This window comes from Mustela nivalis (genome assembly GCF_964662115.1).
Source record: "Mustela nivalis genome assembly, chromosome: 6".
NCBI lineage: Eukaryota > Metazoa > Chordata > Mammalia > Carnivora > Mustelidae > Mustela > Mustela nivalis.
The window spans coordinates 81360695-81386290 of NC_139025.1; the positions used below are offsets into that span (position 1 = coordinate 81360695).

General features: G+C 39.1%; 1 long non-coding RNA gene across 7 annotated transcripts in view; it reads right to left on the minus strand.

The window, feature by feature from the left end:
• Positions 1-12801: 12801 nt before the first annotated feature.
• The window catches only part of LOC309867045, a 216673-nt gene continuing 203878 nt past the window's right edge, over positions 12802-25596 (minus strand). For 6 of the 7 annotated variants that reach the window (XR_014312950.1, XR_014312951.1, XR_014312952.1 and 3 more), the window contains 2 exons: positions 15051-15186; positions 12809-13302 (listed from right to left, as the gene is read on the minus strand). This is a non-coding gene — a long non-coding RNA (uncharacterized lncRNA). Of the gene's footprint in view, positions 13303-15050; positions 15187-25596 lie in introns of all 7 variants that reach the window. The other variant, XR_014312949.1, reaches the window with a different exon arrangement.

Here is a 25596-nt window from a genome sequence, read left to right on the forward strand (position 1 = left end):
AGACTTTATTTATTTGAGAGAGACAGCATGCACTCAAGAGAGCACAAGCAGGGGATGCCCGGGTGGCTCAGTTGGTTGAGCGGCTGCCTTTGGCTCGGGTCATGGCCCCCGAGTTCTGGGATCGAGTCCCACGTCGGGCTCCTTGCTCAGCGGGGAGCCTGCTTCTCCCTCTGCCTCTGCCTGTCATTCTGTCTGCCTGTGCTCTCTTTCTCTCTCTCTGACAAATAAATAAAATCTTTAAAAAAAAAAAAAGAAAGAAAAAGAGAGAGAGAGCACAAGCAGGAAGAGCAGCAGAGAGAGAGGGAGGAGGTCCCCCACTGAGCAGGGAGACTGACTCGAGGCTCAATCCCAGGACCCTAGGATCATGACCTAAGCCAAAGGCAGAAACTTAACCAAATGAGCCACCCAGGTGCCCCCCATGTTTTTTTAAAATCTTTTATTTCAATTCAATTAAGGTAACATATACTGTATTATTGGCTTCGGGGTAGAATCTAATGATTCATCAGTTGCGTATAACACCCAGTGCTCATTACATCAAGTGCCCTCCTTAATGTCCATCACTCAGTTACCCCATCCCCCCACCCACTTCCCCTCCAGCAACACTCAGTTTGTTTCCTAAAGTTAAGAGTCCTTACGGTTTATCTCCCTATTTTCATCTTATTTCATTTTCCCTTCCCTTACCCTATGTTTATCTGTTTCGTTTCTTAAATTCCACATATGAGTGAAATCATATGGTATTGTCTTACTCAGATTGACTTATTTCGCTTAGCATAATATCCTCTAGTTTCATCCATGTCATTGTAAATAGCAAGATTTTGTTACTTTTGATGGTTGAGTATTATTCCTGTGTGTATGTATGTGCATGTGTGTATACATAACACATCTTCTTTATCCATTCATTTGTTGATGGATGTCTGGGCTCATTCCATAGTTTGGCTATTGTGGACACTGTTGCTGTAAACACTGGGGTGCATGTGCCCTTTCAAATCACTAAGTTTGTTTCTTTGGGTAAATACCAGCAGTGGAATTGCTGGGTCATAGGGTAGTTCTATTTTTAACTTTTTTGGAACCCCCATACTGTTTTCCAGAGTAGCTGTACCAGTTTGAATTCTCACCAACAGTGTAAGAGGGCTGGTTCCCCTTTCTCCACATCCTCACCACCATCTGTTGTTTCTTGACTTGTTAATTTTAGCCATTTTAACTCATGAAAGGTGGTATCTCATTGTGGTTTTGATTTGACTTTCCCTGATGTCAAGTGCTGTTGAGCATTTTTTCATGTGTCTATTAGTCATTTGTGTGTCTTCTCTGGAGAAGTATCTGTTCATGTCTTCTGCCCACTTCATGACTGATTTTCTGTTCTTTGGGTGTTGAGTTTGACAAGTTCTTTATTGATTTTGAATACTAATCATTTATCTGATAAGACATTTGCAAATATCTTCTCCCCTTCCATAGGTTACCTTTAGTTTTGTTGATTGTTTCCTTTGTTGTAAAAAAGGTTTTTATCCTGGTGAAGTCCTAATAGTTCATTTTTGTTCTTATTTCCCTTGCCTTTGGAGATGTGTCTAGCAAGATGTTGCTGTGGCGGTGGCCAAAGAGGTTGCTGCCTGCCTTTTCCTCCAAGATTTGTATGGATACCTATCTCACATTTAGGTCTCTCATCCCACTGAGTTTATTCTTGTGTGTGATATAAGAAAGTGGTCCAGTTTCATTCTTCTGCTTGTGGCTGTCCAATTTCCCAGCACCATTTGTTGAAGATTTTTTTTTAAGATTTTATTTATTTATTTATTTGACAGAGAGATCAAGAAAGTACAAAGAGGCAGAACAGCAGAAGGAGAGGGAAAAGCAGGCTCCCCACCAAGCAGGGAGCCCGATGTGGGGCTTGATCCCAGGATTCTGGGATCATGACCTGAGCCGAAGGCAGTTGCTTAATGAATTGAGCCACCCATGTGCCCCTCCATTGGATATTCTTAACTGTTTTGTTGAAGACTAGTTGACCACAGAGTTGAGGATGGATTTCTGAGTTCTCTATTTAGTTCCATTGATCCATGTGTCTGTTTTTGTGCCAGTGCTATACTGTCTTGATGATTACAGTTTGTAGTATAGCTTAAAGTCTGGAATTGTAATGCCACCAGCTTTGTTTTTCTTTTTCAACATTCCTGTGACTATTCAGGGTCTTTTCTGGTTCCATATAAATTTTAAGGATGTTTGTTCCAGCTCTGTAAAAAGAGCTGATGGTATTTTGATAGAGTTTGCATTAAATGTGTAGATTGCTTTGGGGAGCATAGACATTTTAATAATATTAGTTCTTCCAATCTGTGAGCATGGAATGTTTCCTCTGCCCTGTTTGTGAACTTGCTAGTGCTGGTTCTCGGTCTTTCTTCTGTACTTACACCTAGATTTGTCAGTCTTGATTTCTGAGGCCTAATTAGTCCTTCTGACTTAGTTTTTGTCCAGATTCCCATAGTTTCTACTTCATCTAGATAATGAGAATCTCCTAGACTTACTTGCGCTATCTCTCCTGGGCCCTTAACTTGAGTGTCTTGCTTCAAATTCTGTATCTGATGCCACAGTGTGATAATGAGTTTGCTTATACAGAAACATAAAAGGTCAACCCTCAGTAAATGATGGATATAATCATGGTGGCTTAATGGCCTCTGGGGGAGAGTACCGAGATGCATCACTCAGATCCTCTATCAGAAATAAAGGATTTATTCCCCAGCTACTAAGACTGCTGATGGGAGAGATCTCAGCTGTCAGGTTCCTATTGCCATAGCTGAAGGTGACTGACTTTCCCAAGGCTGCTTGAATTCAATAAGTTATCTTCACAGGGATAAGAGAGCCTGGACATTTTTCCCTACAGGATTCAGAATTCCCTACAGTGTTGGCAGAGGCCTTTTCAAAACAATATTATAGCTAAACTTCTCCCTCCACCCAATCTGGCTTTGTTCCCTTTCCTTCCTCACTCACTAAAAACTCTCCTGCCCATTTATCCCCGTTGAGGAGTCTACTTCCTATAGAACACAACAGGTGAAACTTCCTAAAGCTAGCTTGGACTGGTCCATTGCATCATCATGATCAGAACATCACATAATTGGCCTAAATGCCTAAATGCCATAGAACATGTAGGGCCAGAAATGAAACACAGGGCACTAGAAAAGGTTTATAATTCCAGAATGGAATGGGGATGAAAGGAAGGAAAAAGAAAAGCAAGCATATCGGGGTAGCTATATCTATCCTCAAGATGTAAGTCTGGGGATTAGACATTGAAGGAATATCTGAAAACCACCCTCCATGTTCCACCAACACCGTATCACTTAAAAAAAGAGCATCTGACTGGTGTGAGGTGATATCTCATTGTGGTTTTGATTTGTATTTCCCGGATGCCGAGTGATATGGAGCACCTTTTCATGTGTCTGTTGGCCCTAAAGACACAAACGTAGTGATCCAAAGGGGCACATGCACCCGAATGTTTATAGCAGCAATGTCCACAATAGCCAAACTATGGAAAGAACCTAGATGTCCATCAACAGATGAATGGATCAAGAAGATGTGGTATACACAATGGAATACTATGCAGCCATCAAAAGAAATGAAATCTTGCCATTTGCGACAACATGGATGGAACTAGAGCGTATCATGCTTAGTGAAATAAGTCAAGCAGAGAAAGACAACTATCATATGATCTCCCTGATATGAGGAAGTGGTGATGCAACATGGGGGCTTAAGTGGGTACGAGAAGAATCAATGAAACAAGATGGGATTGGGAGGGAGACAAACCATAAGTGACTCTTAATCTCACAAAACAAACTGAGGGTTGCTGGGGGGGAGGGGGTTTGGGAGAAGGGGGTGGGATTATGGACACTGGGGAGGGTATGTGCTTTGGTGAGTGCTGTGAAGTGTGTAAACCTGGTGATTCACAGACCTGTACCCCTGGGGATAAAAATATATGTTTATAAAAAATAAAAAATTATAAAAGGTTAAAAAAATAAAATAAAAAAAAAATTTTTTTAAAAAAAGGAGCATCTGAAACTTCTATAAGATTCCTAACCCTCCAACCTCTAAAATGTTTCTATGTATCTTCCAATTTGATCCTCAAGCTTTATCTGCCTGAAGTGGTGCCTCCTTCATCTCACGGAAGGGGAGGAATACTCAACAGTTTAGGTGATTCATCTAAGGCCACCCAGCTACAGGTCCAAGGCCACCCCATGACAGTCTCCTCTGAAATAGAGGGACTCAAGACACCAGTTGTCATTTACCCATTTTAACTTAGCTTTTTTAGATTAGAGTGGCCCATTTCCTTGGGTTATATACACAACTTGAGTAAAACACTCTGGGATCTTGGGCCTGCATGAAGTCACTGCAAAAATAATTGAAAACTGGTCAGAGTCAGAGGAAAAACTCTGATCCTCTCAGCCACTGCCTTCCACTCTCCACAGGTGTAAATACTACTCCACAGGCCCCTTTAGTGCATGGAGTTAGAGGCCTATTTATTTTCATAGTTTAAAACAAAAAAGCTTTTCTGAAATCTTGCTTTGGGTCTCAGAGCTTCCAGCTATGCCACTGTGTACCTGCAGTTTGGGTATATAAATATGTGGAGCTTGTTTCCTGAAGTTTCCATGGGGCCTACATTAGCTTTATTTTCCTTGTGTGGATCTAAGCATCACTGAGCAAATTAGAGTCAATTCCTGGAAGACCATATAATAGAGAGTTGTGACTTAGCTGGCGAGGGACACTTTGCTGTGAGTCTTGCTACTAATATTTTAAAACAGAAATAGATCAAGGACCTGGAGAAAATCTCTCTCTGCCTTTGCCCTGACTCCTGATTCTTGCTTATTTGGATCTGTGTCCAACATCCCCTTGTTGCCTGCATTTTGTGTTGCTCTGGAAGGTGGTAAACTCCCAGGATTAATAAACAATGTATGTTTCCTTTTGTCTCTCCCCTGGACCCCATGGTTAGATTATTTTTTCATAGGTAAGTAAAATAAGCAAATCTCTAAGAATGTGAATAGGAGAAAAATAGGGGGTTTTCTACCCCAACTACCTCTTGGAAGACTCAGCGCAGTCCCCATTCCCATGTATCACATGGGCTGGGTAGCCATGTTCTCCCTTTAAGCCTGATTCAGGAGAAATTTTTATAAAGCTATTTTGATACCTGAGAACTTCTTTTAGAACAAAGCAATATTTAATTATCTTTTCTTTCTTTTTTTCCCCTTTTATTTTTGGCGGGTTTTGTTTTGTTTTGAAGTAGGCTCCATGCCCAGAACAGAGCCCAACATGGGACTTGAACTCACAACCCTGGGATCAAGACCTGAGCTGAGATCAAGAGTCAGATGCTCAACCAACTGAGCCACCTAGGTGCCCCTTGGTGTTTTCTTTTAATGAGAGGCATAGGAGTCATCCATGCTGGACTTGACTTTGTGGACAAATGATGAAAATGGGTAATAGGACTACTTTGTAGAAGGCAACAAATGAAGAGGCTTAAATATAATTCAGTGACATTTATGTCATTGTGGGGAATTCCTCTTTTTCAAATATTACTACCACAGAATGGAGTTGTGGGTGATGGTTGGGGATAGTCAGTCAAGAGCCATATGAATACAAAGTAACTTCATTTAATTTTCTTTTTAAAAGAACAGAAAAAATTTTTCATTTGGATATTTTATAGTTAAGAACAGAACAAAATACTCTTCTATCCAAATGAATAATTTTAATTAATATTTTAAAGAGAAAGCGGGGGAGAGATAGTAGTAGAGTGTTGTGTGTGGCAAATCACCTAAAAGTCTAAGCAAATGAAGACAGGACAGTACTTCAGTGTACTGGATAAGGGCCTTAATTGGGAGCTAGACCTCTTGCTCCTGGCTCCGTAGGCTAGAGCAAAATTAAGGAACATCAGATCAGGATCTAATCATTCTCACCTCTGCTCTTTATATGTCACTTAAATCTCAGCTATGGCCAAAGACCAAGTTGTGATGTTAGCAGATTTGCTCTAGCTAATACCAATACATTGTGGTGAGAATTATTTCTTTCCCCTGGAGAAGGTCATCTTTTTGCCCAAGTTTGCATTGTTAAGAGGGAAGAGTGAGAGACTATGAAGCAGGAACCAGTTTCACTCTAACCAATCAGATCAACTGAATCAACTTTTATAATCAAAGAAGTGACCAATGTTTCTTCTAGATCCTTCCTTCCCTACATATCTACAAAAGCTAGCTTCCATAGGCCAAAACACTCCATCTTTTTCCAGATGCAATTTCCATCAGTAAAAGGTAGAGTTCTGAAACATGAAGTGTGTGTGCATGTGTGTGTGCATGCGTGCGTGTGTGTGTGTGTGTGAATGTGTTGATTTGCTGAGTCTGATTGGAATGGTTTGAAAAAAGATCCCAGAGTTAAAAAACTGGGATAAAAACAGCAAAATAAGCCTTTAAAAAATATCCTCAGAAGGTAGGAAGGAAAACTGTGGTTAGACACAGATACATGCCACCCTTTAGAGAAGGACATCTGCTCAGCTATCAAGCCATGGGCAATATGGTCAACAAGACGGCTTCCCATCAACAGCTACTTTGGGGTCTGCCTCAACTCCATACAGCTGCTCAGCCAGGTTGCTGCCCTTCCTGGGACAGCCTATATTTAATGACTGAGCAAGGTAGAGGGACAAAGTCCTGCTGTGTCTGTCCACAAGATAGTACTGATTGACAACACACATTCCCAAACTTCCCACCAGCTTCCTGGAGACAAGTTGGGTCTTCACTGCAGTACATCTACTTCCCACTGCCACACCCTTCCTTTCACAGGTGTTGACTCCTAACAAACCTTCTGCCTCCCAAACTCCATCTAGATATCTGCTTCTGGAGAACCCAATCTCTGGCAGTCGGTGTCTGTTTCTGAGAAAGCTGGCAGTAAAACTGGGACTTGGAGATGGTTTGCTGGCCCTGGCTGGCACTGAGCTCCCCATCACTGGCAGAAAGTGAAGCACAATCAGCTCCTGGTACCACTGGCAGTTAAACTGTGAAAACGTTTGACAGTGGTTAAGCTGGGATGATACACTGCTAAAAGTATGGTGGATGCATTGGCAAGTGTATCAGGTGTTTGCGATCTGTAGAGGAAATAGTAGCTCTAGGGACAGGAAGATTTCATGACTATGCCTAATTGCCTTCCATACTCCAGAAACATAACTAACAGTTAAGCACAAATAAAAGCATAGCTTGGCTCTCATCTCCTGCCGGAGGAGGGCAAAGGATTTAGAAATCAGAGCTTCAACCTCAAAGAAACAAGCACTCCAACAAGGCCATCATTGTATGCTGAGATCAGGGCCTAGGTTAGGAAAACACAAGATGAACACACCAGATGGAGACTTCTGTGTAGATGCCCTGCAAGATGTTGTCTCCCAAGACCCCTCAGAACATTCTCTAGTAAGAACTACCATTTCCCCCAACCTCTCCATGCTGGAAGAGAGAGCAAAGGCAGCATGTGCCTTGCTCTGGATAGGCTCCACCTCCCCTCCTAGATATCAGGCCTATATGTACATAACACAGTTGTCTTTCTCGAGTATGGGACAGCAGCCCTATTCTGCCATCTCTCCTTCCTCTCAAAAGTGTTGATTCCAAACTCCTCATCAATGCTGGCTTCTGGAGAATGCTTCCTACAAAAAGAAGGGTAGCATAACGCAGGCCCCAAATCATTTTTAAACACCAGTGTGAAAAACTGGATGTGCAGTACAGGGGAGTATATTCTGACAAGCTATAACTCCGGGAAGACTGGTTCTGGGCAAACTGAGGGAGACAGAATTTACCTTTAGAGCATGTCTCCTCACCCTGTCTGCCTCTATCCCCACCCATCTGCCAAGTATTCTCTTCCCAGATATGTAAGGTCTTCTTGTTTTATCTGGATGCTCCTCTCCCATACTGTTGTTCCCTACACACCAGACTCTCTTGCTTTGGTCTCCCCTCATATAAAAATTTATCTCTAATATATAATATACATATAGGTATTAACCATGGACAGTATCTTAAGGTGTTGCTCCCACTAAATGTTTAATATCTACAGTCAATCAGCATTCTTAAATACCTACTAGGTGTCATGGAGAATCTGGAAGGGATTTGTTTCCTGTTCAACAGCTTCCTCCTTAGTTCCACCTGCCTTCAGCCTTGTCCTTTGTAAATTTATTCAACACATTGTCCCTTGAACAGCCTTTCTAAAATGTAAATTGATTATGTTGTTTGACCTCTTAGAATGCCTCCAGGATTCCCATAATGCTCAGATTGAATTAACAACAACAATAATAATAGTTATTCTTTACCAAGTACTTTGTATAGGCCAGACACTGTATTTGACATTCTTTTTTTTTTTTTAAGATTTTATTTATTTGACAGAGAGAGATTACAAGTAGGCAGAGAGGCAGGCAGAGAGAGAGAGGAGGAAGCAGGCTCCCTGCTGAGCAGAGAGCCCGATGCGGGACTCGATCCCAGGACCCTGAGATCATGACCCGAGCCGAAGGCAGCGGCTTAACCCACTGAGCCACCCAGGCGCCCTGTATTTGACATTCTTGATGGGTTCACTCAGCAGCTTCTTTCCACATCCCAATGAGGCAGGTAAACTGTTGTTTCCTGGTTCAGGTGCAAGTTCAGGGTACCAGATCCTGCCCTCCTAACCACCACACTACATTGTTGAATCCTTCCTTTGATTTGTAGAGATCCTATGTAACGTGGTCCCAGCTTTTCTCTTCAGCCTCACCTCGTCTCTCACTTCTCCCTAGCCTGAATTCACTGGGCTCTGCCATGCTTTCCAGACCTTTGCTGATGGTTTCTAGAACTATCCCTAATTTACACTATAGCCCTGTCACTTTCTCCCCACTTAGCCTTTATTTGCCCTTTCAGTATCCATTTCAACATCACTTCCCATATGCGCTCCCCTCACCATTCTCCAAACAAGCTGGGGAAGATGGCCCTCCATGTATTTACCCTTATTGTGATATCTGTTTGCTTGTCATCCCCACTGGTCTGCATGTTCCTTGTAGGAGGGAACATCTTGCTCACTGATCTGTCCTCAGCACTGGCAGCACCTGACACAGAGCGGATGGTCAAAAACAGTACTTGTTTGATGAATGAATGAATGAATGAATGAATCCCAAGGGAATACCTGAGATGAGAATTTCTTGGTGGTGGCAGAGGTATGGAGGTGTGCGGTTAATTTTATGTGTCAGCTGCACTGGGCTATGTGGTGCCCACATAGCCAGTAAAACTATTTCTGGATGTGTCTGTGAGGGTGTTTCCTGAGGAGATCAGCATTCGAATCAGTAGACTGAATAAAGAAGGCAACCCTCCCCATTGCCAATGGGCATCATTGGATCTGTTAAGGGCCTGAAAAGAACAAAAATGTGGAGGAAGGACAAACGTACTCTCTGCTTGGGTTGGGACATCCGTCTTCTTCTGCACTTGGATACCAGTGTCTCTGGGTCTTGGGTGGAAACTTTCACCCTTCTCCCATTCCCTTCCCACAGTTCTCCAGCTTGTAAATGGCTTGTAGACTTCCTGGCCTCCAAAATCATATCAGCTTATTCCTAGAATAAATAGAGCGTGCTATCTCTCTCTCTGTATGTATACACACACACACACACACACACACACACACACACATATATATACACATGTACATATACATATACCATATATATAGATATATACCATATATATACACATATATTTAGTATATATACATGTATTTAGTATATATATCCACTAGTAATACTTTCATATATACATATACTTACAAAAAAATATGAGTTTGTACACTAAGCTCCAAACATCTTGCCCCACAAATTCATCTATGGATCCTTTAGCGATTGGGGCTAAATTTTGGACCCAAGTCAGGTGCAGAGTCTCTTACTGCATGTGCTACCCAGAAGGGATGTGGATTGGCATGTTCCAAGCCGGAAGAAGCCTGACAATTGTTTGTTGAAATAAAATTGTTACCAACTCTCTAGATATTTGCAGTCTGACAAATAAACTGTCTTCCTCAAAGAGTTTACACATACATAACTAAACACTGAATACCCAGATGGCCCATCATGAATGAAAAGGTGGTAAATAAGCAAAGCCCAGTGTAATCAATGTTGCTGTCTTCTAAACTACGGGGAGAAAAATCCCAATCAATATTTGGAATAGTCAGTTCTTTTAAAACTGGGGAATGCTGAGAATGAAAGACTATTCCATACACAGAAAATGATTTGAGGAAAGCTTTATTCTAATTTAAAATGTTCACATTTTTGCAATTCATGAGATTTTCTCTGTAGCAAAAGAGGGAAACTATTGTATATAAAATTTAGCAGCTCTGGACAAAATTGACTAAATGCTGAAAATGTTTTTGCAGTGTTGTTTTTTTTTTTTTTTTTTTGCTACAAAATAGTAAAGGAAAATAATAGCTAAAAGACAGCAAGAAATAAGTAGGCCTTCGTTGGGAAGACAATTTTTGCAAATCCCTTTTTTTTAATTACAAAGAAATTGCCTCAATTAATTGCTTTTTAGGAATAAGGTATAATGAAACTCTAAGAACAAAGCTTTCTGGAAAGTATAGATATTTATTTAAATCAGCTCATTTAAAAAGATCTTTAACTTGCTTTAAGTATAGCTTGCTAACTAAATATTTACCTCACTAAGAAATCAGACTATCATCTCTTGTATTTTTTTTCCCTTAGAAAGGGAGAATGTCTCTTTCCTTTCTAAGCTCCAGTAAATCAGAATATTGGTCAAATATTTATCGAGGGCCCATGACTTGACCCATGGTGGTCCACTGGTTAGACCTTTCTTCTGACCCCATTGGCTCTGCTGCGTTCTCATGTAGAGAGAGTGGTTTCTGCTGGTTTGAAGAAGCTAAAAGCACATATCTCCATGGCTCTGTCTGTCCCATCCCTGACTTTGTGATAATGCCCAGAGTGTTCTATTCAGTTAGGCCTCGGACTCCCCTGCCCACATTGCTCTCGCTCCCCAATCCCAATCTCAACACTCCACATCTCTGTGCCCATCTAACCAGCCCCAAGTGGGAACTTGGGGCACAAGGCAGAGAAGCCACCCCTCCCTCTTCTTTCCTTCTTCTGAACACTTAAGCATTTACTCTGTGCCAGACTCTGTTTTCAGTATTGGAGAGAGACAGAAATGTGTAAGCAAATAGGAACCAAGATGATTTCAGAGATGATGAACGCCAAGAAGGGAGGGTGGGCTTTACTCTGGATTGGGAGAGTGGTCTAAATGTCACATAAGCAACCACTTTGTGAAGATCTAGGGGCAGAGAACTTGGGGCACAAGGGTAAGTAAGTAGTAGAGTGGCACGATGGAAACAAGAAGCCAGTCTGATAGGATCACAGTGCTTTCTGGAGGGAGCTGGAGATGAAGTTACGAAGGTAAGAGGAGGCAGACCTCCTCTTGATTTAGTGGATAGCTGTGTTCTGCCCCTCTGGATCCACTCTTTACCCTGCTTTGTGCCCTGAAGGCAACTTTCCCTTACCTTCTGCATTCTATTTGTTTCCAGCCAATGAGGAATCCCAGCAGGTGAGAGAAAATAGGGGCCTGCATGTTTAACTGTCAGGATCAACCCAGTGCAGCCTCCCGGTCTTTATGTAACACTTAACAGGTGGCCTTCCTTTCAGGCCTGGGGTGCTAACTGTGCCCTGCTCTTACTAGCTCTGGGGACTCCACACGACCTGTCACTTCATGACAGTCTGCTCACACTTTTAAGGAGAATTCAATAAAGTACCTACAACTTCTTCCTAATCTGAATGTGTCACCTGTTTTCCGTGGAACCCTGACTCATACAGTCATGTCATCCACAGCGAAGCATGTGGCTTTTGTCTTAAGGACAATGGAAAGTGGTTGTTGATTTAAATGTTTTTAATTTGAAATTAGTCTTATTGAAGTATTATTTATGTATGGTAAAAATCACCCCCTTAGGTGTACAATTTTGTGAATTATGACCAAGGTCTACGGTCATAGGCTCCGCACCACAATCTAGATACAAAACATTTCCGACCATTTGAGGGTTTTAAAAAGGGGGGGTTATGTGATTTTTGTTTCTGTTTTTAAAATATTACTCAAACTTGAAAAAAGGTCATAGGAAGTCAAGAGTAAATGTAGAGAGGTTAGCTAGGAAGCTACTATGGTGGTTTAGGCACTGTACTGGTCAGGTATAAGAGTGAAGGATGTATTCTTTAAAAGATTATAGTCTAGCGGGACAAATCAATAAGGAAGGACAACATTATAAGTCAGTGTGAGAGCTTGTGTGATATCCTGAAGTATGGGGTGCTATGGGAATACAAGAGAAGAACATGGGGGATCAAAAATGCACAAATTCTGTCTTCCTGCAACCCCTTTGGTCTAACCAAGCCCTTTGGCCTGGGAGTGCCCAGAAGAAGTCTGATTTCATCAGCACCAATATTTTGGGGCAGAGGGAAGCAGGGTTTTTGAATTCTCAAAATCCCAGTAGTTAAAGGTATGAATGCCACTTATTTAAAGTATGAACAAAAAAACATAAGAAGATTAATACATCGACATTAGATAACATCTATCAGTGCCTCCTAACAGTTTCCACATCACAGTCTATGTAGCACACTGGGGTGCTCACCTCCAGGTGTGGACCAACCAGGCCATCTTGGCACACAGCTTTTACCAGGCCACCTTGAGGATTGAGGAGTATCAATATTTTGGCTTCCCTTTAAGCTATTAATTGGGAAGAGCTAAAACAGTCTCCCTCCCAACTGGAAAGGTGTCACAGAGAGTGAAAAGAACCATGGAATTTAGAGTCACGAAATGTGAGGGATTTTTGTTTGTGTTTTAATTATTTTTTTTATTTTTATTTAAATTCTATTAGCCAACTTACAGGACATCATTAGTTTCAGATGTAGTGTTCAATAATACTGATAAATTACTGAATGAAATCTGGTTTAAGTCACATTGTTTGGGTGATCTCTGCTAAGGATGACCTACCTAGGCCTCAGTAAAAGATATCTTCCAATTTTAGAGACTACTGAGCACTTTGTCAAACATCAATTATTATTACACTGTAAAAACCTCAGTTTTAGGGGGTCATCAGGATTGATCACAATGCTCTGCTTGATGTGTATACCTGGGAAAAAGCTAGTTGTTGCCTGAACACCCCAGAAGAACAGCTCAGGGGAGGGCAGTGGAGAAGAGGGAAGACCTTAAGGACTCCTTGTCACTAACTACCTCCTGTAACTGCCCAGCCGCATCGCCTCCGTTCACCTACATCAACAACATCAACTCTCATCACCTTCTCCACCAAGCTCCTGGAAAGCAGAGGCTTAAAAAAAAAAAAAAAAAAAAAAAGGTGAGGCAATGTAGTTGGAAGTACCATCTGGGTTGATTTTAGGTTATTAAATAATGGACTTGAAGAGGGTTGAATGTCATCCTTTTATTACAATTCAACCCTTTGTTGTTGTTTTTCTAAGTTTTACATTACATTTAGATTTATCTGAAATGGCCTGTTAAAAGTAAACAGTGGCAACTGACGCACGGTTGAACACTACAGCTGAAACAAATGATGTACTATGTGTTGGCTAATTGAATTTAAATTTAAAAAAAAGTAAACAGTGGCTATCAAATGATTCCACTTTAACAGGCAAAAAAAGGTCTGGATACTCAAGAGAGGAGTGCCTTCAGTCCCGCAAAATAATGTCAGTGGTAAACTCAGGCAGGAGAAAGAGGATGGTCTATTGATACCAAAATCACTGAGATGATGATAATGATAATAAATATAATAATAAACATAAGACATAATGATAATGCTAACAACATTAACAACATTAACGTTGACAACGTTGTGACAGTGACAACAACTATAATGGTGTAAATGGTATAATGGTCCAAATAATTAAAAAGCATGAAATCTAAGGTCTCATTATTATAACGTTAATGAAATGATCAGGATGAGCCTGCTGTTAAGGTTAGGAATCAATTACTAGTTAAGATTATCTGAGTTTTCCAGGTTCCATTGTACATACTATGTACTAGGCATTGTGCTAAGTAGTTTATATGAATTATCTTGCTTAATTCTGATGAACAACTATGGGAGCTACGTAGATACTATAGATCTTGCCAAATAACCAATAAGAAAACTAAAGCTCCAAGATTCAGTATGCTTTCTTAACCAGACTGAGGTCAGGGAAGGGGATCAATGGCATATCAGAAGACTTGCAATTTGGGGAGGCTACTTTGCCAAATCTTGGGCCTCCTTATAGAGCTATTTAGCCAATGCAACTGGCAATTTATTGTTTCAAGGTCTTTTATGATGTTTCTGATATAATTCTTAGAAATATCTGAAATAGACCAGGGCATGACATCAATTCAGTTTACTTCAAGGTCAGCCTATATACTAGGCTGATGGTTTTCAAATTTTGCCATGCATCATAATCACCTGGAGAGACCATTAGATCACACAGGTCTATCCCCCGCTACCTGGCCTTAGGTCAGAATCTCTGGGAGTGGAGTCTGGAAAGCTGCATTTAGACAATATCCCCAAGGAATTCTGATATATATGTTTTCGGGACTACTGCAGTAAGGAAAACATCTCTTATTATATTTTTTCATCTCATGGTATGCTCATATATGTTGTCCAAACTTTTAGAGTCAAGAATCCAATGTATATAGTGAAAAAGAATTGTTTCAGCCATATATATCACATTTGTTGTTTCTTTAACTTTTAAAAACCATCTTTACAAAAACTTTTCCAGTTATAGGATACAATTTGGCGAGTTTTGGCAAATATACATAATTGTGTAACCACCACCAAAATGGGCAATATGTAGTATTTCCATTATCCCCAAAGTTATTTTGTGTCTCTTTGCAGTTAATCCCTTCTTTGGCCCCTGGCAACCAGTGATGGGCTTTCTGTCAGTATAGGTTTGCCTTTTCTAAAAATTTCATATAAATAGATTATATTGATTATAAAGTAGAATAGTACATTAGATATCTTTTCTATTCCTTTGGGTCTTAATAAGAATACATATTTTTTCAAAAAAATCACTGAGTCCCCAAGGGAGCTAGCTTTACCTGGAAGGATGAGTATGAGTGCATCCCTAGTCCATGCTGAGATCATCATGGAGGCTGTTACACAGTGAGGAACAGGAGAACAAGGGTTGAAGAAGTATTGTTTCTATCTTCACATTCTCCAGTTATGACTCCCAGGCTGAAAAAAGCCAGAAATGAGAAGGTTGAAGAGAGATCAGAAACAGCAGTCAGATTTGCACCCCCTTCTTTCACCCAACTATGCAAAATAAATAGGTACAAATCACCAAACGAAAGCTATACTGCAAATACTCCATGGATCTCCTGGCTGATGGTCTGCATACCCAGAGAAGGGGAGAAGGGGCAGATTATCCCAAAATCTGAGGGATGATAGTAGCATAGATATATGGAAATGCCAGAAGGAGAAAATAAATTTGAAAGGCAAAAGAAAAATGAAGAACACACATAACAGGAGAAAGTATGGTGGTGAAGTCAGAAAGAGGATATAATAAAACTACTACAAAAATGTAAAACATTAAAAGCAGCAAAAAGGAAAAGAGAGACATCTGAAATGTAGTGATATGGACTCTTTGAAGCTAGGCAATAAAATGGAAAAAAGGAACAAAAGAAGAGGCTAAAGAGAAGATCAGAGGCGTGGAAGATGAAAGCAGATGGCTAATACACACATAATTGATAGTTCTCAAGAAGGGAATGGAACAGATGGACCCCAAATTTTTTTCAAAAATATGATAAAAGTTGGCAGAGAAACAAGCAAGCCCTGAATCTGCAGTAGCAAAGATCACACTGTGGCCCAAGAAAATTTGCAGGAAAACACTATCCTCACCAAAGAAGTCGCTTACAAGAGAATATGGGGCGTAAGGTTGGCACATATGTTGTCAACAGGGATGACATCATCCCCAAGAGGACAAAAATTGGTTCTTGTAGGGTAAGGGGACTGAGAAAAATCTTAGATATTATAATAGTTTGTGGCCCTCCAGAGGCCATATGGTATTAAAGGCTCTTTGGGAGAGAAAGCAATAATGAAATTAGAACACATGATGAAATGTAGTGTAGTGATACACATATATATATGTATGTCATCATGTGTTCTAATTTCATGTATATATATACATATATACACATATATATGTATATCGTCATGTGTTCTAATTTCATTATTTTATTTTATTTTCATTATTGCTTTCTCTGTTCTAATTACATATTTTATATATATATATCTGTGTGTGTATATATATACATATATATGTATATCATATGTTCTAATTTCATCATTGCTTTCTCTGTTCTAATTACATATTATATATATATATATATATATGTGTGTGTGTGTGTGCGTGTATAATGTATATGTAAATATAATAATAGTGAGACTAGAAGCACTGGATTAGTATAACATCTATAAAATCCTCCACGTCAAAGCAATGTTTAGAGAGGTCTGGAGAGAAATATGCATGCCCCCAATAATTTCAAACTAAGCAATTATCAATCATGAATATAGTCATTAGCCATGTGTTTGCAATTATGCAAAGAGTCAGAATATAACAATCATAGGCTCTAATGAGAAAAACTGAGAGAGAATGAACTCCAACCCTTCAAAAGAGAAACTGAAATAACCAGAAATGAGGGAGTTGTGATATTTAAGGACTTGGTGGTGAACACTGAAGCCATTAGTAGTTTATTACATTTACTAGAAGTGTTGTAAACTTTAACACTGTGAAAATAAAGGAGATAAAAAGCAAGGTAGTGATGTAGGGGTGGTGTAGGATTTTCCCATATTTCATAGCAAGGAGTCAATAGACCTAACTTGAAAAAATATTAACAATCATAAAGGTAACCACTAGAGGAACTAAGATCCAGATTATAAATCTCTCAAAATATCAATAGTAGGACAGCAACAGAACCAAAATAAAGAAGACATAACCATATAGCAAAAGAAGAAAAGCAACAGAAGCATTAGAAAGAGAAAATACAAGATGATAGAATTGAAACATGTTATATATGTAATAAATATTATATATGTATATGAAATAAAATAAATTCTTTAAAGATTCTCAAATTGTGTTTAATAAACAAAAACTACCTATATGTCTCAATCATTCAGGAATGTTAAAAGTGAAATGAATGATACAAGTGATTCTGGCTTTTCTCTCTCTCTCTCTCTCTCTTTTTTGGCATTAATTTGTCATGTCTGCCAGAAAGACTTCAAGGCAAAAAGCATTAAACAAGACAAAAGAGTAGTTTAACATTATAAAAATGTTCAATCTCAATTGAAGATATAACTACTGTTATATTTTACATTCAATTATTTTAACATAAGAACACATAAAGCTTAAAACACGGGGAATTTAAGGAGATTGCTCCAAATGGAGAAGGATTTAAATTTATTTCTTTCAGCTGCAAACAAGTCAAATTCTCAAAATGAGTGATGGTATAAAGAATCTGGAATCTAATCCATCAGATTAACGTCTTTATAATTCCAGTGCTGAAAACGAAGAGACTGGTTTTCAAATACTTCTAAAAACATTTATAAAACTTGACCATAAACTAGACACAAAAAGTATTTTAAAACCAATGGTAATGACAGTAATGACCATGCTCTTAGCTTATAATGCAATTAGAGTAGAAATTAATAACTAATAAAACCAACCACCTGAAATGTTATTACTCACTCTTTAACAATTCTAGTCATGATTTCTTTATTGCCTCCAAAGTTGCAGAATATCTAGCAAATAATAAAACTGAAAACTCTACATTAATAAAACCCCATGTCAATAGTTAAGCTATGCACTGTAAAAAAAAAAAAAAAAAGTGAGGTTCTAAATACATTACTAAATATGAATTCAACTCAGTAATTTAAAAAGAATAAAACCTAAGGCAAGCAGAAGGAACAAATTATTTAAGATAAAAAGCAGAAATTGATATATTATAAAACAAAAGAGAGAAAGTAAACTTAATCAATAAAACCAGAAGGTGATTCTTAGGGGGAAAAGAAATAGAGATAAATCAGCAGTTAGTCTAAACAAAAACTAAAAAGGAGAAAGCACAAACACAGATCATTAACAATGAGTCTAAGGGGGAAAGAAACCTCATATGCATAAGATTTTTAAAAGAATTATGAGTACTTGGTAAAAGCTCTATAAAAATAATACTGAATCCCTAGATGAAATGGATAGTTTCTAAGTTAAGAGAGTATCAAAATTGAGAGCATTCTTAATTTTTTTCATGACGATAAATTTGCTTATTCTTCTTTCTCTTCTGGGACCAAAGAACAACTATTCCTCATTTGCCCACCTCCAACAAGAGTAGGTCAAAAAGATGCAAAAATGCATTTTTGTCAAATATTATTTATACTCTTTCAAAGCAGAGAAAACAAATAAGAAATAAAGATAAAAAACTAACGATGTACTGTATGGTGACTAACATAACACAATAAAAAAAAGATCAATCTTCCTAATAAATGTCAATGTAAAAATCTCTAATGTAATATTAGCAAATAGAATCTAACAGAAAACAAATATAAATATAAGATATATATATATAAATATAAGATATATATATATATATATATATATATATATATATATATATATATATATCTCCATCCCATGATCAAGTAGAGTTTACTGAGAAATGAAAGGATGGCTTAAGAATAATTAGAGGTCACAACCTTCCATTTGCTATTGATCACTTCTTCCTCAGACCTGTGCTATAACTGGCCCCTTGCCCTTTAAGTTCATTCCTCCTCCCTCCCTGCCTACCATTCTACCTCAGGGGATCTTCTATATTATTGACAGGAAGAGCCTCCTAAAAATGAATCTATATTCTGTTGCTTCCCTACTTGCATAGTTCAACTTGAATAAGTTGAATAAGATTTTTTAAAGAATTATGAGTAGCCTGTAAAAACTCTAAAAATAATGTTAAATTCCTAGATGAAATGGACAGTTTCTAAGTTTAAAAAGTATCAAAATTGAGGAGCATTCTTAATTTTCAATTCAATTACTTGAATAATTACTTGCACTCCATCAGAGATCTACCCCCTTCAGAAAAAAGTTCAACCCACTGAGTGTGGCATGTGAGGCAGGTTCTGCCCACCTGTCTAGCTTTGTTTCTAACACACACACACACACACACACACACAGAGTTGATTCTCCAGCAAAGTACTTGGAGATCCTTGATTCTTCTTACTGTCTCTTGCCTCTGCGCCCCAGTACTGTTTCCTCTGCCTAGAAGGCTTTTCTTCCTCCTGCTCTCTTCTTTCTCAGCTTATTCTGGTGTCATCTCCAGGATACCTCCCCACGAGGCTGAGTTGGTTTACTTCTCTGCTCACTACAACACCTTGTCCAGACCTCCGTGGGACTCACCACAGTGCATTAGAACTATTGGCTTGTGTGGCAGTCTCCCACGTTACACCCTAACTTCCTTGAAGATGAAGAGTTTTCTTTTGTATCTTGCACTGAGCATATCCCTGGCATATGGCAGACAATAAATAAATGCTGACGGACTGAGTACTTCCCAGTCTGGTAGAAAATCATCTCCAGATAACCAAGTCCCAGGAGGTTGTTCATGAAATTACCCAGAAATGGGATCACTCTCGGGACCCTGTTTAAAACTACTGTATGTCAGCTTCTGACCACAGGCAAATTTTTGCAGGAGTGTCACTGCTTGAGAAATAGATGATTATCTTAGAGGACTATGCATTTTCACATCTTCCTATCCTTGGTAGGATCAGAAACAGAATTCCATAGTTTGAAGGTGACAGAACACCGAGGACGAAATCAATGAAATTCAATGTGGAGAAAGCCCAGGTTTAGTTTACCACCACTGCCCAGACAGCATGCTTGTCTGCAAACACCCTTGGTTTGCACACGAGGAGCTTTACAAACCCACATATCACATTATTTTATAGCCCAGATTGTATCATCAGTACAGAGAAGAAACCACGGTCCTTCCCCTATCACTCACTAGAAACAGCTCAGCTTACTGAGCTACTTTTCTTAGTAAGATGTCATGTGCATTTCTTAGCCCTAGATTCTTAAACATTTCTACTTCAATCACAGCTCTGGTTGTATTTTTTTATATAATTTATTCCCCCCTGTAATTTTATTTAAAGATGACTTTCAAACTTTTTGGAAGGAAAGCACTAAGATTTCGTGCAACTCTTATTTCACAGATAAAGAACGTGAGACCAGATAGGTTAGTTGTGTTTGCCCACACACCTAGTTATGAAAAACCAGACTCATAAGAAATACCAAAATCCTACATATGGTGTTCTTTAGGGAGAATAATACTTGTACTTCTTTCTACTTCCAATGGTCTATCCCAGCACAAAAGTCTATGGGCTCATTGTCCAAGTCTCGTAATACAGCATCGGCTACTATATTATTCAATTATCTGGCTTGGGGGGCATCATATTTTCTAAAGTATTACTCAAAGACAAGATTTTTAAAACCTAACACTAACTAGACAACACAAACATACACACACACACACACACACTCTTCCATGAGGTTACCAGACACACAACTCATGACACCTGGAAACTAGCTAGCAGATTTCTGCTCTAATCAAATCCACTGTCAATAAGTCACAAAACAAATTAAAATGCAGCAGAGAATGAGGGAAGTTAACTTCAGGGTCCACCAGTGTGTTCATTCCAGCACCATCTGTGCATCTGTTACATGATTAGACTCTGTGTTGGGCAGTTTTTAAATAACTGGGCAGCCCTACCATAAAGACCATATGCTTACAAGTGAGTAAGAGTTGTCAATACAAGAGCCATCAACAACTCTGCAGAAGAATCTACTCTGAGAGAAATCCCCTTTAAAAAGTGTTGTTTCTTTCTCAAACTGAAGTAAGATTGTAGAAGGGGGTTCTTTCTAAAGACCTCATTAAACTAGAGCTACACTGGGGCTACAGCACAAAGACATGGGGCCACAAACCAAGCCACCTTTGCACATGCCTTGGTGGACATATCAGTTCTTCCTTCAGACCTCACAGAGCCACTCCACTCTGCAGTTTCACAAAGCTATGGATGAAGTAGAAGAGGGCACTAGAGGAAGTATACTGAATTTCATATACACTGTTTCAGTTTTTATTACACACTTACACATGAGGTCATGCATTTTGTGTGCCAAAAAATATGGTAAAGTGTTCTCTACTCTACTCTTTTCAAAACTCATTACTATGTAATCTCTTGCCAAATCATATCTTTGGAAAAAGGCAGTTATTTTTCCCTCCTCATATGTGGAATTATTACACTCTTTTTATTTTTTTATTATGTTATGTTAATCACCATACAGTACATCATTAGTTTTTTATGCAGTGTTCCATGATTCATTGTTTGCATATAACACCCAGGGCTCCATGCAATATGTGCCCTCCTTAATACCCATCACCGGGCTAACCCATCCCCCTACCTCCCTCCCCTCTAAAACCCTTGGTTGTTTCCTGGAGTCCACAGTCTCTCATGGTTCACCTTCCCCTCTGATATCCCCCCCCCCTTAATTTTTCCTTCCTTCTCCTAATGTCCTCCATGCTATTCCTTATGTTCCACAAATAAGTGAAATCATATGATAATTGACCTTCTCTGCTTGACTTATTTCACTTAGCATAACCTCTTCCAGTTCCAGAATAGAGAGCCCAGATATGGACCCTCAACTCTATGGTCAAACAATCTTCAACAAAGCAGGAAAAAAAATGCCCAATGGGAAAAAGTCTCTTCGCGAAGTGATGCTGGAAAAATTGGACAGCTATATACAGAAGAATGAAACTCGACCATTCTCTTATACCATACACAAAGACAAACTCTGAATGTATGAAAGACCTCAATGTGACATAGGACTCCATCAAAATCCTAAAGGAGAATGGAGGCAGCAACCTCTTCGACAACGGCCACAGCAACTTCTTTTAAAACACATCTCCAAAGGCAAGGGAAACAAAAGCAAAAATGAACTTTTGGGACTTCATCAAGATAAAAAGCTTCTGCACAGAAAAGGAAACAATCAACAAAACAAAGAGGCAACCCACAGAATGGGAGAAGATATTAGCAAATGACACTACAGATAAAGGGCTGATATCCCAGATCCATAAGGAACTTCTCCAACTCAACACCCAAAAAAACAAGTAAGTAGAAAAATGGGCAGAAGAAAGACATGAACAGACACTTGTCCAAAGAAGACATACCAATGGCTAACAGACACATGAAAAACTGTTCAACATCATTAACCACCAAGGAAATTCAAATCAAAATCACATGAGATACCACCTTACACCAGTTAGAATGGCAAAAATTGACACAGTAGGAAACAAGTGCTGGAGAAGATGTGGAGAAAGGGAAACCCTCTTACACTATTGGTGGGGTGCAAGTTGGTGCAACCACTTTAGAAAACAGAGTGGAGGTTCCTCAGAAAGTTAAAAATAGAGCTACCCTATGACCCATCAATTGCACTGCTGGGTATTTATCCCAAAGACACAGATGTGGTGAAAAGAAGGGCTACATGTACCCCATTGTTCATAGCAACAAGGTCCACAGTAGCCAAACTGTGGAAAGAGCCAAGATGTCCTACATAGATGAATGCATCAAGAAAATGTGGTCTATAAATACATTCTTTTTAATCATCTGTTTTGTTTCTTTGCTTCCTCCTATTAGACAGCAAGCAATTTTGTATAGCCACAACATAGTATAGTTTGGCACATACTAGATACTAACAGTTGTAAGGGAAAGAGTGAGAGGAGAAAGGGAGTAAGGAAGTAGCAGTTGACTCATCAGAACAAGAGCAAAATGGGAAAGAGATAAAGGTAAAGATAGATGACTTGTGAGAGTTTTACCATCAGCCCATTAGCCTATAGAACTCATATCTTAGTGAGAAAAAATTAAAGACTTACATCAAGACACACAGTATACCTTCACATTTTGTCCTTTTAGTGTGCACATACTATACACCACTTTCCTTTGCGGAAAGTAACAAAAGTCTTTACAAAGCCCACATTAATAAACCTCTTGGGTATTATTATGTACATGAATACACATTGCATTACTATTAGACTCCAGATTGTACAGCTTAAAGTGAGCAAAACTCCTAGCATTCTGCCAGCACCTCTACCACTCCCCTAAACTTTTTTTCTGATCATGTTACTCATTTCATGACCCTGAGCCCAGAGCCTGATGTGAGCTTCTACGATCAGATCTACCCATCTAATACCACTTCAAGAGGCACCAGTGGCGGGGGCAGGGGGTGGGCGGATAAAGTCTGAGATAGAACATAAAGATGGAACAGCAACAAAAAACTAGATTGACCTTGATCCCCCAAAACTGACAGTTCCAAACTGAAATATCAATGAAGACGTACTGAAACTTCACATGAGATCGACTATCTATGAAAGTTTGAAACTGCTAGGTTACAAAGAAGAGATATATTAAGCATGTTTGAAAATAATGGGGTGCCTGGGTGGCTCAGTCATTAAGCGTCTGCCTTCGGCTCAAGGCATGATCCTAGGGTCCTGGGATCAAGCCCCGCATCTAGCTCCCTGCTCGGCAGGAAACCTGCTTCTCTCTCTCCCACTTCCCTGCTTGTGTTCTCTCTCTCGCTGTGTCTCTCTCTGTCAAATAAATAAATAAGATCTTAAAAAAAAGAAAAGCAGCAAATATAATTAATGAATAAAATTCTTAAGCATATACTCAGGTCTTAGAGTGATAAAAGAAACTTAGAAACTTAGGGATCATGTTCAGATCCCTAACACTAACAAAGGAGGAAGCTCTGGTCCAGAGATATTTCCCTTGGTCTAGGATCTTTGAGTTAGTGTCACATTGAGATTCCTAGTTTCAACTAAAATGCTCTCTTCTTTCTGTCCATCTGAAATAATTCCTAATTATGCATCATTTGCACAAAACTAAGTTAAAACAATGAGGAACTATATGATTTAACTGGGCCAGAGACAGAGCAGTTTCCAGTTACCCATGGTCAGCAATTCAGTGATGTCATCAAAGACCCACGTTCTTTCTACCTGTTCCACTCTTCCTCCCTAAGTATAACTTCCTCCTAAGTCTGATTCCCTTCCTTGTTTTAAGATAGCATTGATTGCTACTGGAGGTTGTGTGTCTGCTTGTTAATAATGGTTATGGGAGGTAGGGAAGAAATATAAATCTCTTACAATTTGGCAAATTTAGATCTTATGCTCACCCCTGGTCCTTGAAAGCTGGAGATGGGATGGATACTTAAATACATCCAGAGTGTTATTATGCACCAATAATTTAGAGTTAGGTAATAAATTTAGCTTGACTACTACATGTCTATCCCAGTAGTAGTTCAAATTAGTATGCAAGTATCAGAAATCCAAGCTGCCCTAGATATACCTTAAGTGCTTCCTTCCTACTTCTAACATACCATTCCTCAATATTTCCTCCATCAAACTTCCAAAATGATATAGCAAATGGGGTGAGAAAGAAATTGGCATAAGCTATTATATCCATTTGCATGCAATTCCTGTTCCTGATTGGCAAGACTCCTTCTTCAATTTTTTGGGTGGGCAAAATATAGCAGACTCGGCTAAACCAGGCTTTTTGGGTTTATGTAAATCAGTGTTGTTTTGTATATTAGAATAAAAAATGCCTGCACAGCACCAGGAAACTAATTAAATTAGACTTTCTGGGGGTAGAATCCAGGCATAGGTATTTTTTAAAAAGATTTTATTTAATTCATTTGAGAGAGAGAGCGCGCGCGTGCACTCTCATACAAGCAGGGGGAAGGGGTAGCGGGAGAAGCAGGCTCCCCATTGAGCAGGAATCCAATGCAGGACTCCATCCCAGGACCCTGGGATCACAACCTGAGCGGAAGGCAGATGCTTAACTGACTGAGCCACCCAGGCATCCCAACATAGGTATTTTTAAAACCTTCCCAGATGATTCTAATCTACAGCCAGAGTTGAGAATTACTAGTGTACTAAACATGCTGATTGCCTGAATTTCTCAGTTAATATCCTTGAGTTGTCTAGTTATGGTGTGAGACTTTGAATTCAGTTTCTTTGCCATTTTCCCAGGTGACTTAAAGCATAATCCATTTAAATAAAACATCATCTGTGGTATGATAACAACCACAATTTAAGGTAAGGATGCTGTGTCAGCTTCCTTTTAGAGAACGCTGCTCAATCAATGGATGAATGTCTGAACCAAAATACTATATAGGCATGAGGGTTTTTGTATTGCCTTCTATCTATTTCTGGGTGTAGTGTATAACATACATTGGGAACATTTCATTTTTATATTGTAATGGGATCTCCATAGGCTTATATTGAAATTGGTTCTCTGCTGCAATCTTCACATTTTAACAGCCTCTATAGACCTGCTCAGAAACTGAGTAAAAATTATTGTGAAGAATACCTGGCATCATAGTTTATTTTTTTAAATTATACAAATGCCTCAATTCCCCCCCAACCAACAATCACAGGAGATACTGAAGTACCATTATAACTGTAATGAGAAGTAAACACTTGACATATTTGATAGTCATTTTACAAAAGCAAGAAACTGGTTTTCCTCCTGAGTGTAGTCATCCTCAGATTTTTAATAGAATTT